Source organism: Triturus cristatus, chromosome 1_1, assembly GCF_964204655.1.
Source record: "Triturus cristatus chromosome 1_1, aTriCri1.1, whole genome shotgun sequence".
Lineage (NCBI taxonomy): Eukaryota > Metazoa > Chordata > Amphibia > Caudata > Salamandridae > Triturus > Triturus cristatus.
Window position 1 is genome coordinate 962562572 of NC_140579.1, and position 19106 is coordinate 962581677.

Consider the following 19106-nt stretch of genomic DNA (forward strand, 5'->3'; position numbering starts at 1 on the left):
CTAATTTGTTATAACAATATTTGCAAATACGCTGCTCAGATCCCAAATCAAAACAATCCTCTACCAACAAATAAGTTGCAAATTCCATCCACTTATCATTATCTTCTATTTCACTTTTTAAATACAGATTGACACCCCTAGTCTGATTTTTATAGTGAGTTCGCCGACAACAAATACAAGAAACATTTGGTCTTTCACCTGAAATTACCTTAAACTTTGTGATTTCATCCTCAAAATGTTCTGTAATCACGGGTTCTACATTGTCTTCAACATTTTGTTCTACTAATGTGTCAGTTTCTGCACTCTCTTGCTGAGGACCAAAGTAACAAAACTCAATATCATCACAAACCTTCTTCACATCTGATACTGAGCCACGCAAAAGAGCACTGTTCAACTCATTTAACTTTAGTGCTGGACTTTTCGCATAATACAATCTTCTCACTAACTTCCGCATTTGAGTATGATGTACTGCCAGCATCCTGAAATGGTGAAAAACACTTTCACAAACTTTCCTAGAAAGACAAGCCAGAGAACAAACCAGTATTTTTTCTCACTCTGCAAGGGTCTAGTCCTTGCAACACCTTAATCTTTTGTTTAACACTTTTTTTTACTATATACTCATAAAAAACGACATAATTTATCAATAGATTCCTGTCGTACACTACAAATACTACTGCAATCCCATGTATACACAGGGTGTTTAGGACGTCTCCATAGAACTTCATCAGCTATCACTTCTTCTGCATCTCTTTCAACCATTTTCTCTTTCTCAATTGGACAACCATCTCTAACTTCATAACCTCTACCACTTGTGTCAACTGCAAACAGTAATTTTTTGCTCTGTAAATAACTCTCTTCATTAAAGAAAGGCTCTGAACTAGAACTGTGTTTCCATTCTCCCAAAAAAAATCACAATATTTTTTTCTATTAATTACTCTTTTCCTCCTACTTTTGGCCTTCATTAAATTGATTGGTTTATCTAGTGATCAAATTCTGTTTAATACTAAAATGAATAGTTTCCTTTTTACTTCAAAAGCCTTTTCAACAATGTTTTCAATATGCTTCTTCTTTTTATAAAATAGAGCTCTCTTTTTATATTTCTTCACATCCTTCAGCAAATTATGAACTACTCTCTTGTAAAATATTTTTTTGCGTAATTCCTTATACTGATTTTGCCTTCTTTTAGCATACTTTGTCTCCTTTGACTGAACATTTGTTGTTTTTATATTCCTCTTATTTTGAATTTTTTTTCTACTTGTAACATTCTCAGTGGTTTCAGCATTCTGTACATTCTGTTTGCTCCTACAAACATTTTTAATAAATTTCTTTGTGATCTTACCAGAAGATTTTTTATTTTTAGCCACATTATCTTGTACATTCAATACTTGTGGTTCATGTTTCTTCAAGTAATTCTCCTGTCTCTGTTCTTTTCTTTTTCATTTTTTTTCTGGCATGATTTCTCTATTTTAACGTTGAAAAACAGTATCTGTAAAAAAGAATCACAAATAAAACTATATTAATAACTTTCAAATTTATACTATTCTATTACTGTAGAAACACATTTTATATAAAAACTGACTAAGAAACTATAGCCCTGAAGCACAAGTATGACGATGGTTCAAACACAACATGCATAGTGCATACTACTTTGAAGCAGTTCATGCCCTAAAGCCTACCTCACTGAAAGAGTACATGCTAACTGACTGAATGATTACAATACTATAAGGAGACACACTGGGTGTGTGACAGGGTGTTTCCTAGAAGTGTATGAATACTGACATGGATATTGATGGTGTGAAAGACAAGTGTGTAGGTGATTAGAGACCTACATGCATAGTGGACACATGTTTCAATCCATCCATATGTTAAGGCCTGTCTCACTCCAATACTACTTGGATACTGATTAAATGATTAGAGTACTGCAAGGAGAGTGCCTGGGTGAATTTGTAAGTGTTCGGGTTTTGGCACAGCGAATGGATTAATCCATGGTGCTGAATGGGTCCCTAGAGGACTGCAAGGGCAGTGACAGGGTGTTTGCTAGAAGTGTATGAATACTGACTAGGGAATTGAAGGTGTGAAAGACAAGTGTGTAGGTGGTTAGAGGACTGAATGCATAATGGATAGGCATTTGAAGCAATTCATGTGCTAAGGCCTGGCTCACTGCATGAGTACTTGTGTACTGACTGAATGATTAGAGTACTGCAAGGAGAGAGCTTGGGTGAATTTATATAAATCGTTGACTTTTGGCACAGTGAATGGATTAGTACATGATGCTGAATGGGTCACTGGAAGAGTACAAGGGGAGTGATAGGGTGTTTGCTGCAGTGTATGTATACTGAGTGGGGAATTGAAGGTGTGAAAGACAAGTGTGTAGGTGGTTAGAGGACTGCATGCATACTGGATAGGCGTTTGAAGCAATTCATGTGCTAAGGCCTGGCTCACTGCATGAGTACTGACTGAATGATTAAAGCACTGCAAGGACACTGCCTGAGTGAATGTATAAGTGGTTGCCTTTCGGTGCAGTGAATGGATTAGTACATGGTCCTGAATGGGTCACTGGAGAAGTATAAGGAGAGTGACAGAGTATTTGCGGGAACTGTATAAATACTGTCTGGGATATTGAAGGTGTGAAAGACAAGTATGTAGGTGGATAGAGACCTACATCAATAATGGATAGACGTTTGAAACAGTCCATAGAGTAACACTTGGATCACTGCAAAACTACCTGACTACTGACTGAATCGTTAGAGTACTACAAAAAAGAGTGACTCGGTGAATCTTTTTAAGATTTTGGATTCTAGTGCAGTGAATAGGTTAGTACTTACTGCCAAATGAGTCAGTGGAGGTGTGCAATTAAAGTGACAGAGTGTTTATTGGAGCTTATAGATACTGACAGAGAAATTGAAACTCTGAAAGGCAATTGTGTTGGTAGTTACAGGCCTCCATGCATACTGGAAACACGTTTGAATCAATCCATGTGCTAAGGCCTGCCTCACTCCATTAGTACTTAGGTACTGACTGAATGATTAGACTATTGCAAGAAGCGTACCTGGATGAATTTACAAGTGTTTCAGTTTTGGCGCAGTGAATGCATTACTACATGGTGCTGAATAACTCACTGGAACACTGCAAGGGGAGTGACAGGATGTTTGCTGAAAGTACATGGATACTGACTGGGGAATTGAAGCTGTTAAAGACAAGTGTATAGTGTGTTAGAAGACTGCATGCATACTGCATAGACATTTGTAGCCCTCTATGTGGTAATGCATGGTTCACTACATGAGTACCTGGAAACTGACTCAATCATTAGACTACTGCTAGGAGAGTGCCTGGGTAAAACGTTTACGTTTTTCAGTTTTGGCGCAGTAAAAAGATTAGTACATGGTACTGGATCAGTCACTGGATGAGTGCAAGATGAGTGACAGGATGTTTATTGAAGTATATAGATACTGACTAGTTAATTAAAGAAGTGAAAGACAAGTGTGTAGGTGACTAGAGGCCTGTATGCATACTGGATAGGGGTTTGAAGCAGTCCATGTTGTAAGGCCTGGCTCGCTGCATGAGTACTTGGATACTGACTGAATGAATAGAGTACTGCAAAGAGAGTGCCTGGGTGAATTTATAAGTGTTTGGGTTTTGGCGCAGTGAATGGATTAGTACATGGTGCTGAATGGGTCACTAGAGGAGTATGTGGGGAGTGACAGGGTGTTTGCTTGAAGTGTATGCATACTGACTGTGGAATTAAAGGTGTAAAAGAGAACTGTGTAGAAGGGTAGAGGACTGCATGCATAGTGGATAAGCATTTGAGTCAATGCATGTGCTAAGGCCTGCCTCACTCTGTTACTACTTGAATATTAACTGAATGTTTACAGTATTGCAAGGACAGTTCCTGGGTGAAAACATAAGCAATGACTGACTTCTAATTCTAACTAAACTTGAGAACAGGAAAGTTTTTAAGCAGTTATGCGTATTCAAACATATGAAGTACCCAAATGCTTCTCTCACAGTGGATCCCAAATGCACACAGACTCACAGTGTGATTCTAGACGAGCAACACTATCCCTAGGAGTTTACCAAAACTCATTCACTACAGTGGAAGGGGTAAGGGTACTGCAAACAACCTACATATTTCAGTACTGCACTTTACTGTCAATCCCTGACTCATTTTATCAATGCATAAGCAATGACTGGCTTCTAAAGCTACTAATACTTGACAACATGAAAGGTTTTAAAACAGTTATCTGTCAGCAAATACACAATGTTACCAAATGCTTCTCTCACAGTGGTTCGCAAATGCACCCAGACTTACAGTGTGATTCTAGACAAGCAACACTATCTCTAGGAGTTTACCAAAACTCATTCCCTACTGTGGAAGGGGTAAGGGGACTGCACACAATCTACATATGTAAGTACTGCACTTTAGTGTCAAAGCCTAACTCATTTTATCAATGCATAAGCAAAGACTGGCTTCTAATGCTACTAAAACTTGACAACACGACAGGTTTTAAAACAGTTGTCTGTCAGCAAATACATGATGTTACCAAATCCTTCTCTCACAATCATTATCCAAATGCACACAGCCTCACAGTGTGATTTTAGGCAAGCAACACTATCCTAGGAGTTTACCAAAACTCATTCACTAGTGTAGAAGGGGTAAGAGTACTGCACACAATCTACATAATTAAGTACTGCACTTTAGTGTCAAAGCCTGACTTATTTTATCAATGCATAAGCAAAGACTGGCTTCTAATGCTACTAAAACTTTGCAACATGACAGATTTAAAAACAATTGTCTGTCAGCAAATACATAATTTTACCAAATGCTTCTCTCACAGTGGTTCCCAAATGCACACAGACTCACAGTGTGATTCTACACAAGCAACATTATCCCTAGGAGTTTACCAAAACTCATTCACTACTGTGCAAGGGGTAAGGGGACTGCACACAATCTACATATTTCAGTACTGCACTTTAGAGTCAAAGCCTGACTCATCGTGGCGCCGCGGCCAGGGCGACTGACTCCGGAATCTGGGGATCACGGTTCGATCCCCAGCACCAGAGGCATATTAGTCCAGCACCATGTGACTCTGGGCAATAGCTTGCTTAATCTTCCCGACGGCCCCCAGCGCCTAGAGGCCCTTACGGGGGGATTGTTCGTGCTTTACAAATGTGGATTATTATTATAAGCAAAGACTGTCTTCTAATGCTACTAAAACTTCACAACATGACAGGTTTTAAAACAGTTATCTGACAGCAAATGCACAATGTTACCAAATGCTTCTCTCACAATCCTTACCTGAAAGGAACACAGACTCACAGTGTGATTCTAGACAAGCAACACTATCCTAGGAGTTTAACAAAACTCATTCACTAGTCTGGAAGGGGTAAGGGGACTGCACACAATCTACATATTTAAGTACTGAACTTTAGTGTCAAAGCCGGACTCATTTTTTCAATGCATAAGCAAAGACTGCCTTCTAATGCTACTAAAACTTGACAACATGGCAGGTTTTAAAACAGTTATCTGTCAGCAAATACATGATGTTACCAAATGCTTCTCTCACAGTGGTTCCCAAATGCACACACACTCACAGTGTGATTCTAGACAAGCAACACTATCACTAGGAGTTCACCAAAACTCATTCACTACTATGGAAGGGATAAGGGGACTGCACACAATCTACATATTTAAGAACTGCACTTTAGTGTCAAAGCCTAACTCATTTTGTCAATGCATGAGCAAAGACTGCCTTCTAATGCTACTAAAACTTGACAACATGGCAGGTTTTAAAACAGTTATCTGTCAGCAAATACATGATGTTACCAAATGCTTCTCTCACAGTGGTTCCCAAATGCACACACACTCACAGTGTAATTCTAGACAAGCAACACTATCACTAGGAGTTCTCCAAAACTCATTCAATACTATGGAAGGGATAAGGGGACTGCACACAATCTACATATTTAAGTACTGCACTTTAGTGTCAAAGCCTAACTCATTTTGTCAATGCATAAGCAAAGACTGCCTTCTAATGCTACTAAAACTTGACAACATGGCAGGTTTTAAAACAGTTATCTGTCAGCAAATACATGATGTTACCAAATGCTTCTCTCACAGTGGTTCCCAAATACACACACACTCAGTGTGATTCTAGACAAGCGACACTATCACTAGGAGTTCATCAAAACTCATTCACTACTATGGAAGGGATAAGGGGACTGCACACAATCTACATATTTAAGTACTACACTTTAGTGTCAAAGCCTGACTCATTTTATCAATGCACAAGCAAAGACTGGCTTCTAATGCTAGTAAAACTTGACAACAAGACAGGTTTTAAAACAGTTATCTGTCAGCAAATACATGATGTTACCAAATGCTTCTCTCACAATGGTTACCGAAATGCACACAAACTCACAGTGTGATTCTAGACAAGCAACACTATCCCTAGGACTTTACCAAAACTCATTGACTACTCTGGAAGGTGTAAGGGTACTGCACACAATCTACATATTTCAGTACTGCACTTTAATGTCAACGCCTGACTCATTTTATCAATGCATAAGCAAAGGCTGGCTTCTAATGCTACTAAAACTTGACAAGAAGACAGGATTTTAAACAATAATCTGCAAGCAAATACATGATATTACGAAATGCTTCTCTCCCAATGCTTACCCAAATACACACCGACTCACAGTGTGATTATAGACAGCCAACTATCCCTTGTAAAAAATACATTTACTAGTCTACAAGATCTAAGGTGACTGCACACATTGCAGAAAATCTTCTACTACAGGTTAGTACCAAAATGTTTCTCTCAAAATGATTCCTAAATGCACACAGACTCACTGTGTCATTCTAGACAAACAACACTATCCCTTGCACTATACCAAAACACATTTCTTAATCTACAAATACTGCATTTTAGTGTAGAAACATGACTAATTTTGCAAATGTATAAACAGTGACTGATTTCTAATTGTACCAAAATATAAAAACAGCACAGTTATCTTTCTGCAAACACATGAAAAACACAAATGCGTATCACAGAATGATTTCTACATGCACACACACTGTCAATAACATTGTAGACAAAAAAAGTACCCCCTGCACTATACCAGGAAAAATACATTAGTCTGATTAAAATCAAAATACAGCACATACATCCCCTCACAATTAAATAACTCACCTTTCAAGTTGTTTTGTAGATTAAGAAGTATATCAGTCACACACCAGATTTTCTTATACAGAATCTCTGCACTGTGCACCTGTCAGCAAAACCATAGAATGGCAAAGTTTCCCTCTCATTTTCCACACATATACATGTAAACATCAAATCACATTCCTTCCCACATAAATTCAAAACCAAACACACATTTCTATTGGTTAAACATTTCAACCCTTTCCAAATGACATAAATTTCAACCCTACCCCCAATCTGCCTTCTGCCTGTTACCGTAGAAACAGGTCATGGAACACTGAACTGAGCACACAGGTCACAAGTTCAGCACACAATGTTGCTAATCAAAACAGCAAGTGTGCTTGACTTTTTAACATATCAGCTTATCATATATAATGTTCCTTTCAATCACTTTTTGTTAACCAATAACAATCATGCGTTTAAAAAACAGAAACATGCACCCTACCTTTCAGTGTAGAAGGTTGTCAAACAACCAATGATTTCTTGTCTTTTTTCAAAACTGCATCTTAGCCACCATTTTAGAAAAATCTTACTTTTCAAACTGCCATTTCATTTACAGAGACCATCTGAGTGCATCCAGACCTCCCTTCAAGATGCTTAGAGTGTGGATTGTGGGACACAGCTATAGTTTCTGGAGTCAAAGGTATGCAGAAAAGAAAGGCATTCACAAAGACCTAGGTTTGCCAAATGTAGACATTAAATGGATTGGACAAAGAGGGTTAAAGTGGCACCAATTGATGCCATTGGTAAAAACCTTTATGCATATCCAACACCCTGACCTCATGATAGTGCACTGTGGTGGCAATGACCTAGGCACTTTGACTGGGGTAGGTCTGGAAATGCTTATGAAGGTCACCTTTGCAGAATTGATTTCACTTTTTCCCAAAACTGCCTTTGTGTATTCCAACACATGCCAAAGGCAGAAATGGAACTGGTCCAATCATTTTTGTCCACAAATTGAGAAAGCTAGGAAACATGTGAATAAATCTGTTTCTGCTTTTCTCCGAGACTATAGAATGGGGTCCATTTACAATAACAATGTGCGCTTTCATATGCAAGAGATGTATAGGAGAGATGGAGTACACTTTACTGATGAAGGAAACAGAGTCTTCCTCAACAACTTTAGACTCTGTATAGGTACTTACTTATAAGTACCAAAAACTCTGAATGAACACAACGGCTCTTTTTTGAGCCACTCAAGAACCAAACACTTAAACTTGATGTTTATCTCCCAAAAATTTCAGGGGTTTTTCCTTGGATCCGCGCACCCAACGCGATAGGAACCGCGCACCCAACGCGAGAGGAACTGTGCACCCAACGCGTTAGGATGCACGACTCCTAATTTTTACCGTAAAAAAAAAATAGCCCCTATCACAAATTTTTATTATCCCTGGGGACCCCATTCCCCGGGGCTTATAAAAAACGTTGGAGACCGTGGGGGGAGCCCCAACGCCACCACGGTCCCAGCCGGCTCCCAGCGTCCTTCGGGAGCCGGCATTGCTTTTCCACATGGGGAGCTGCTGACATGCAGCTCCCGTGTGGAAAAGCAATATCATTTGGATTTTTAAAGAGAGAGCAGGTTTCCCTGCTCTCTCTTTCAAAAGCCTAACGAAGTTTGCTATGGGAGGGCAGGAGACTCCTGCCTTCACATAGCAAACAACAGTGTCCTGAGGGTGGGCACCCCAGGACACTGTAGGAGCCGGCCCTGGGGGGTGGTAGTCCCCAGGGCCCTCGAGGGCTCCAGGAGGGGGGCCACGCAGCCCCCCTCCCCCTTTTAACTTATAACAATTTGTCCCCGAGATTTGGCCCACCCGGGGGCTAATTATTAATGAAGCGCGGAAGCCCACGCTTCAGGTTTTTTAAAAAGGGGGCCCCAGGGGGTCCTTCTGGGACCCCCTAAGCAACACTAGAGGGTCAGAGTATTTCTACCCTGCCCCCTTTATATGTTTAAAACACTTATTCCCCTTACTTAATCAGACTCGCTTCTACCGAGGCACAAAATGGCTGTCAACAGTTCCTGGTTTCGAATGTAGACAGACACTTGACATTCAGCGCATGATCAGGAGGGTGCGCGCTCGGTTCGGGGAGTGTGCGCTTAGGGTGCGCCGATCCTCCGAGGCCATAGATATATCTATCTTTTTTAGTCTAATTTTCTCAGGAACTACTGAACAGATTTACACCATTTATGCAAAAGGCACAAGTCTGAACTGAGGACTACCTCTTTGCCAAATTTGGTGTAACTCCGTTCAGCAGTTCGGGCTGTAGCTACGTCAACAGGTCCTATGGAAAATTGCCTGGGGAAAACGCGTTTTGGGACTCCCCTTTTTTCTCAGCCCCCGCTTGACGAATCACCACGAAACTTTCAGGATAGGAGCGGACCGGAGCTGGCCAAAAGTTTGGAAAATTTTGCAAAGATTCGTCAAACGGCGCCAGACTTATTGGGAATGGAATGTCGCGGATTGCCTATGGAAAATAGGTCCTAACTATAACTACCTACTGGCGACCGCCAGTAGGTAATATATATATATATATACATATAATGAAAAAAACATAGATTTCAGGAATGTTATAGTTAGTTGGACATTTCACTCGTACAAAACCATAGAAATTTCAGCGTTATAGTTAGTTCAGCTTACTATAACTCGCGACCCCGCAATGCACTGCTGATGACGTCACATATTACATCACTCATGACATGGTCAGTGACATCACTGATGACATCCCTGATGACATCTTAAATGACTGTGTGTTTCTGTAAAGGTTAATTTTGTTTTATATATATGCCAAGCTGTATTGAGGAATGAGTGGGTGTATAAGTGTCTGTATGGAGGATTTAGTAGGTACGTGATTGACTGTATAAGTGAGTGATTAAATGTGTCTTACTGAATGCATGGGTTAGTGACTAAACTGTGTGAAAGTCTGTATCAGTCTGTCTGTTGTTGTGTAAGCTGCTGCATGGGTTGGTGAGTAGCTGAATGAGTGTCTATATGGGTTATTGATTGCTTGCCTGAGTATTTGTATGGCTGTCTGAGTGTGTGTGTGGGTGGGTGGGAGGTGTGTGACTCTGTGCAGAGATGTGTTAGTGGTTGATTCATTGGGTGTATGGGTTCAAGAGTACATGTGGAAACAGCTGTATGGATGGGTGAGTGTGTGTATGGGTATGTTGGTGAGTGAATGGATGTCTCAGTGGTAAATGTGCAAGTAACTACATATGTAAAAGGCAGCATATGTGAGTGATGGTGTATATAAATAACTATATTTGAGAGTCAGTAATTGTGAGAGTGGCAGCATGGATTAGTGTATATTTGTATCAGTGATTCTATAAGAGAGTTATTATGTGTTAGTATCTGTATGAATAAGTGAGGTTGTGTCTGTATACCTGTATAGGTGAGTAAATGGAAGTATGATTGATTCTTTGCATGACTGACTAAGTGTGTGAGTAACTCTGCATATGTGGCAGTGTGTGAGTGTCTGTATAAGTGTATGAGTGCATATGATAGTGTTGTATTGATGAGTGACTGCATGTATGAGTGATTGTATGGGTGAATGATTGGATGTGTGTGTAGGCCTAGGAATCAGTCAGTGCGTATTTAGTAACTGATATTGATGTCTATTTTTTCACACATGGTAGTCTGTATTTTAGAGTGGGTGTATCAAAGGTTATATTCAGGTGTGAGGAGGTGCATCAGATTTTCACGTGGATGATGTCATCAGTGATGTCATTTGAAATGTCATCAGTGATGTCATCAGTGATGTCACTGACCATGTCATGAATGATGTAATATTTGACGTCATCAGCAGTGCATTGCGGGGGCGCGAGTTATAGTTAGCTGAACTAACTATAACGCCGGAATTTCTATGATTTTGTATGAGTGAAATGTCCAACTAACTATAACGTGCCTGAAACCTATGTTTTTTTCAGTGAATTTCAAAGGTTTTTTGAATGAAAATTTGTAAGTCTAATGTACCTCAATCCTATGTTTTTTAAATTTTTTTTATATATATATATATATATATATATATATATACATACATACATGCTTTCAACCCTCTTTTGCAAGAAGAACGGAGGCGCACTCACTGGTACTTTTCATGGTGTTTTTCCTTTTATTTTATCCTTATATCACGGGTCATCGCTTCAACCAACGCGTTTCAGTCTCCTCCGGGACCTTGATCAAGGTTGATGTCTCGCACTTAGTTACAAAGTATATACTTTTTCAAATACTCATCACGTGACTTCCTGTTACCTCACAGGTGGAATTGTGGGACATGTAGTTTTCATCTCTTGATTGATCAGTTTGATTTTTTTTAAACATAAAATCATATCATCATCATTTACATTTATCCTGTATTTTTTTCTCATTTTCATTGATCAGGTTTTGCCAAAATAATATGTTCTATATTTTAATAAACTATATGCAATTCTTTTCTTTTAGCCCTCCGGTGGGCATGCTTTCAGCCATTTTCTGCTATTTCTGAAACTTTTCAAAAGAACATTCTCAATGTCTATCACTTATTTCCATAATTTACTCTCTTTTATATATTTGGCAGCCCTTGCTCTATATTGTCATTTTATCTTTTTTATATAAAATCTTTGGTTCATATGTAATAAACATCCAAATTACTCTCACCAGTAATAAAGTTAAAATCCAACCAAAGAGAAATAAAGGGTGGGGGGGGGAGGATATTAGTGCAAATAGGGGCGGTGAAAAAAAGAAAGAAAATCATAAAATAATAACCTATAGTTGACCTCATCACCCATGGTATAAATATTGTTACATTTTGTTAATCAAATTTTACAATTTCCATGGTAGTGGAGGAAGGCACTACAATTCTTAGTTCATTTGTAAATGGGATTTTGAAGGCTATTTACATGAGCGTAGCTTAATCTAGATGTACATACATCTCCAAATCTTGATTCAGGCCATGTGGGGCATATGTTCTTAATGACAAAATCCAACGTGACTCACATTGTCGCAGTTTTTTTTCCCGGTTGCCGCCTCGTACATGTTTTTCCACACTCTCCACTCCATAGAATTTTAAAGAGCTGCCAAATATATAAAACAGAGTAAATTATGGAAATAAGTGATAGACATTGAGAATGTTCTTTTGAAAAGTTTCAGAAATAGCAGAAAATGGCTAAAAGCATGCCCACCGGTGGGCTAAAAGAAAAGAATTGCATATAGTTTATTAAAATATAGAACGTATTATTTTGGCAAAACCTGATCAATGAAAATGAGAAAAAAATACACGATAAATGTAAATGATGATTATATGATTATATGTTTAAAAAAGATCAAACTGATTAAGAGATGAAAACTACTTGTCCCACAATTCCACCTGTGAGGTAACAGGAAGTCACGTGATGAGTATTTGAAAAAGTGTATACTTTGTAACTAAGTACGAGACATCAACCGTGATCAAGGTCTCGGAGGAGACTGAAACGCGTTGGTTGAAGCGATGACCCATGCTATAAGGATAAAATAAAAGGAAAAACACAGTGAAAAGTACCCGTGAGTGCGCCTCCATTCTTGTTGCAAAAGAGGGTTGAAAACATAGATTACGGCTTGGCTCTGCCATGGAAGCTGCACCGCAAAAGACGCGCCAAGGATTCAGCGCCATTGAGCCACATCGAAAGTATATATATATATATATATATATATATATATTATCTACTGGCGGTCGCCAGTAGATAGTTATAGTTACAACCTAGTTTCCATAGGAAATCTCAAAATTCTATTTTGAATAACTTTGGCGCCGGTTGACGAATCCTCGCGAAATTTTCAAAACAAATGGGGCGCTCCGTTCAGCTCCTACCCTGAAAGTCTCGGGGTGATTCGTCAAGCGGGGGCCGAGAAAAAGGGGGTCCCAAAACGCGTTTTCCCCATGCATTTTTCCATAGGACCTTTAGTCGCATCTACAGCCCGAACGGCTGAACAGAATTACGTGAAATTTGGCAGAGAGGTAGTCCTCAGGTCAGGGAAGTACCTTTTGCAGGTCTGGTGTCAATCCGTTCAGTAGTTCCTGAGAAAATCAAAAGTAAAATCATATATATATGTGGGCGGAGCCTAACCACACATCTCATCCTGAGATCTGATTGGCTGTCAGCACTTCATCCAAGAAGTGTTGGCAGCCATCTTGGGACCAATATACATGATAGCACCTCATTAAAAAGCATTGCAGTTAATACATGGTTTTAAGACTTTAGTTACATTATAAATCATTTGTGGATGGTACCATACTCATTTTAGGAATTGTGGTATGTTCTAAGGTGATTTCACCATGTGAAAAAGCCTTCTGCTGGGATATCATGATTGAGAGAAAAATATTTTCTCATGCCTTTCCCACAGAGGTTTGGAAGGTGATCTATAAGCTAAACTGAGAGCTTATTTTCTGTAAATTCACATTATCTTTCTCAGTCATGTGAGAATTAAGTCTGACATTCTCAGTAAAACATGTACATCCAACAAGGGCAGAGACTGTCAGTTGATTCCTTTGTGTTCTACTGCAGCTTCCCAGAGTGTTCCAAAGAACAACTAGAGCGCTAACAGTCCTACTTATGATAAACGTATGGCACACCTGAAGCCATCTTGCTTGGATTAAAGTGGTAACTCTTAAAACATTTAATTTAAAAAGGAACAAAATGAGGGGGTTCATTTTTCCATAAAAAGTATGATTAGTGCTGCAGAAAGAAAAATTAGGGCACATTTTGAGTGACTTCTCAAATCCTCTTCTATTTCATTAAAAAATTCTGACATGCAGACTGAAACATGCACTTTCAATACCAGCAGCAGTTTTCCCTGGTGAGCAGTAGCTTTACTACAGTGATCTAATGAGCAAAAAGAGTGCTAACATTCTGAATTTATGGCAAATGTGTGACACATCTGAATGCCTTCTTGATGGAATCAAAGTAAAAAACTGAAAGTATTTCCTACTGAGGAGACTGCAGTAAATGAGGAATTTAGGAAACTTCATAACAAATAAGTCTCCCAAGATGGCCACCAGAGACAAAAGAGCCCAAATGTAGCCCAAATATCACCCAGATGTAGCCCAAGTATAGCCCAATGACAGAATGTCCCAGAGTGTTCTTAAAAACAACTAGAGCGCTTACTGTCTACATTCTGACAAAAGTATGGCACACCTGAAGCCATCTTGATTGGAATAAACTGGTAACACTTAAAACATTTAATTTAAAAAGGAACACAATGAGGTGGTTCATTTTGCCATAGAAATTATGATTAATGCTGAAGAAAGAAAATGAGGGCACATTTTGAGTGACTTCTCAAATCCTCTTCTATTTCATTAAAACATTCTGACATGCAGACTGAAACATGCACTTTTAATACCAGGAGCAGACTTCCATGGTGAACAGTAGTTTTACTACATTGATCTTGATAGAGATCAGGGTATCTAAAATATGCCCACTACCACGGATAGAGTAATCACACAGTTACACGCACATACATTCATCATACGCTAGGGCATGATCCATCCACAAACAACACATGGTCATTTTCAGGTAAGGGAAAATCCCTTATGTCTGGTCTCGGTTTTGTACAATACTCAAGCACATCCAAACAATCATGATCATCTTCCATCTTTATACCCACATTTTCAATATCCGGCAAGAGTGTCGCTGGATTCACATTCACACATCTCTCAAGAGTCACATTTGATGCACCCAGTATCACTTTTTCGTACTTAGTCAACCGACTATGTGACATGTACTGAGTTCTGCTTCTTGTCAAAAGAATTGCCACATTGTGAGGTACGAATACCCTTACAGGATATCCCATTATGATTCCCTCACTTTGTTCCAGGCTCCTGCATGTTGCAGCCACAGATTTCAGACAACCTGGTAAACCCACAGCTACAGGGTCAAGTGTTGATGAGAAGTACGCAATAGGCCTTCTCAATTGTCCATGCTTCTGGATTAACACTGAAAGTGCACATCCATTTCTCTCACTGCAGTACAGCTCAAATTCTTTTTCATAGTCAGGCATACCCAAAGCTGGAGCCTCACACATTTTACTTTTGAGCTCTTCAAATGCTGCCAATTGTTCTTCATCCAGATTCAATGGATCTGTCATTTCACTTTTTGTCAATTTAATCAATGGCTTTGCTATCAGGGAAAAATTAATTATCCACTGACGACAATATCCCACCATACCCAGGAACATTCTCACTTCTCTCTGGGTTTTTGGAGCTTTCATTTCTCTGATTATTTTGATCCTGTCAGTAGTCACTTTTCTCAGACCTTTTTCAATATTATGTCCAAGATAATGAACCTCTTTCTTGCAAAACTGCAATTTGGCTGGAGATACCTTTAACCCTCCATCTGCCAGATGATTCAGTAAAGCTATGGTATCCACTTCACAAGCTTCACGTGTCTTTGATGCCACCAGTAGGTCATCAATATACTGCACTAACACTGAACTTTCAGGCACAATCAAACTCTCCAACGATTTCTTCAATAACTGATTGAATATCGAAGGACTCTCTGTATACCCCTGTGGGATTCGACACCATGCTAAGATACGCTGGCCAAACCTAAATGCAAAAATCGGCTGGCTGTCATGATGCAATGGAATTGAAAAGAACGCATGACACAAATCAATCACTGTATACCACTCAGCATCATGTGGAATTTGATACAGAATCACTGATGGATTTGGCACAATAGGACAACATGCCACCACAATTTGATTAACTTTTCTCAGATCCTGTACGATCCTAAATTTGCCATTGGGCTTTTTCAGTCCCATTATCGGTGAATTACACGGACTACTCAGTAATTCTCTCAGAACTCCTTGCTGAATCATTTTCTCAATTATAGGAGTTATCCCTTCAATTATTTCTGGTGTCATTTTGTACTGAGGAATGTTAGGATATGTAATTCCCTCTTTCACTGCAATTTTCACTGGATCTACATTATTCATCAATCCCACATCCTCTCCTGTAAAATCCCAAACTGCTCTTTTCACTGTGTCTCTCAGCTCTTGAGGCAAATCCTCCGGATTAAACACAGCAAATGCACCAATTAACTCATTTTCTCTATTTTCTAGAGTCATTCGGTAGAAAACATCATCATCTGGTGTCTCAAAAGCTATTCCATCTGGTGTACAAAAAATTGTGCAGTTCATCTTACACAATAAGTCCCTACCTAACAGGTTCACTGGACTCGTGTCACAGACAATAAATCTGTGCATGTCTGAAAATTTCCCTATCTGTACTCTTACTGGTTCAGTAAGACGTGTTCTGATTTGTGTATTGGCTACACCAACTACTTGGATTGCTTCATCCGAGAGAGGAAGATTTCTAACATCTGTTGACCTGACAGTTGATCTTGTCGCACCTGTGTCTACCAAAAAAGTAACACTCTCTTCATTTATTTTCCCATCCACAAATGGTCCTGCCTGGTCTATTTCTAGAGTTGCACCAAGTATGCACTCTTCCTCCTCTCTTCGGCACCGTCAATAATCACCCTCAGACTCACTCCCTTCACTCTTTAACAAGTACTGCTGTACTTTGTTAGAACGTCTTGGTTTGTTTACCTGCTCATCATTGTAGAATCCTGAATCCTGATTATATTTTTGTACCCCTCTATTCTGCGGCAAGGGCGGTTTTGGCTCTTGACTCTGCTGTCTCACAACTTTCTGTTGTTGTTGCTGCTGGTTATTCCCTTCATTCTGCACCTGTTGATTTAAGGATTTACCCTCATTATTCACTAATGGTGGATTAGGACATTCAGATCTCCAATGTCCCAGCTGGCCACAGTTGTGACAAGGGAACTTTTTCTTTGCTTCCTCAAGACTTCCTTTCCCCTTTCCTACATATCTGGGTCTATTTCCTGCATTATTTCCTGGATTATTCGCCTGTTCCACTAACTGTGCTTCCTGTCTTTCTGCAACTATCACCTGTGCCCACATTGCTTTCTCTTTCAGCTTTCTTTGTTTTGCTTCAATTTCATCACTGAAGTATTTTGCATGTCTCAGAATCTCATCTACTTTTTTACTCTGCCAATCCACTGTGTGTTCACGAATTCTCTCACCAATTTCAGGTCTTAAACCATATACAAATCTGTATACAAAGTGACTCAAATCTTTGTCACCCAGGTGTTCGTCTCCACTGAATTGTTTAAAAGCCAGTATCAGCCTCTCGTAAAAAGCATGAACTGATTCTTTTGCTTCCTGTTGTGTTCGGTCTATCTTAACCCAGTCTGTCTCTTTTGGAGGAACTTTACTCTTCAGGTATACCATCACCTGATCATACTTCCTCATTACTTCTGGATCTGGTGCCCCTGTTCTTGGATCTCTTGGATATTCCTCAGTAGGCCAACTCACAACTATTTTACACTCAGTCCACAAGTCTGCTGGAACAAGTATATCAAACAGACTATTCAGGTCAACCCACAGCACTTTTGACAATTTCACAAACCTATCTACCTGCCTATACCACTCGACGGGCTTTTCTCTCAATCGAGGGAAATCATTCGTAAATGATAAAATATCCTGTCTGGTCCATGGAACATGTACATATCCTCCTCCAGGTATTTCTCTCATAGGATAATTATCCACTGGTTTCTCCTTTTCTCTTACTGGAAATGCTGAATAAGTTGCTCTATCTACAGATTCCTCTCTTTTCTTATACCACCTATCCTTCCACTTTTCAACATCACCCCATCTTCGCAATAATGCCACCATTTCTTTAATCTGTCCTGTTCTACCAGAAGCATTCAAATTTTCAATGTCCTTCTCTGTAAAATCCATCCTGTAAGTTCTCTGTAAAGCTTTCACTTTATCAATGTCAACTCCTTGTTCATTTGCTATTGCTCTTAGCCTGTCATGTGTATTCCTTGCTCTCCAGGTAACACTTTTACACATAAACAATAGCTCACCATCATGATGACTCTTCAGGATTTCTACTGGAACTGTTCCTGTCACAAGCTCTTCTAATTCTATACGTAACCTAGCCACATCAATAACTTGTGAATCCTTATACTTTTTCTGAAGAACCTTCATCCAATCATTCAAATCATCAACTGTTATTTCAGCAGTTTTTCTCACTGGAACCACTCTTTTCTGCGGTTCTAAAATTGGCATCCCTGAACAACTAGGTTCACTAGTATCCAATAGTTCACTACATGTGTCATGTCTGGTTTGTCTCAGGTCACTTCTTTCTGCTCTTTTATCTGAATCTCCTGAAGGACCAACTGAATTTGTCAGATTATTCCCAACATATGGAATCACTAGTCCATTCTCACCTGCTCTCTGTTTGTCAAACACAGGCCTAACTGGACCTATTGTTACAGGCACCGTAACAGCTTCCAGATTCTTCGTTAACTCCCTAATTTTCTCAGTCAATTCTGTTGTCGTTTTTGCTAATTTTCTGGCATTTTCCTCACTACTTCGATTCTCTCTCTCCCTGAAAGAACTATTACTTCTTGATTCAGGTGTCATTTTTTCTTTTTCAATAATACAGACTGTATCTCTTATCGGAGAAACAACTGGTGTACTCTCATCTGGTTCTGGTCTATATGGAGGTGGTCTCTTGTAAATCATGTCATTTAAGACCTCATCATCATACTCATTAACTCCAACTGCTCCTTCTTCAATTGTTCTCATAGGATATAATCCCTCTGACATATTAACATCTCGCCATCTTTTCATCCGATCATGATGTGTTTCACGATCATGTCTCCTCCCAAACATGTTCCTGTAATACCCTCCAGATCTTTGCTTTTCTCGCTCATGAATTTCCTCTTCCCATTCCACTAAAGCCTCGAACTGTGTAGGTCTCGGCTTCGGGTCCAGACGTACCATCTTTTCCCGTAAATTTCTCAACACGGCCAAATTAAATGAACCATGTTCTGGAAATGCTAGAACACCATCTTCTTTAGTATAC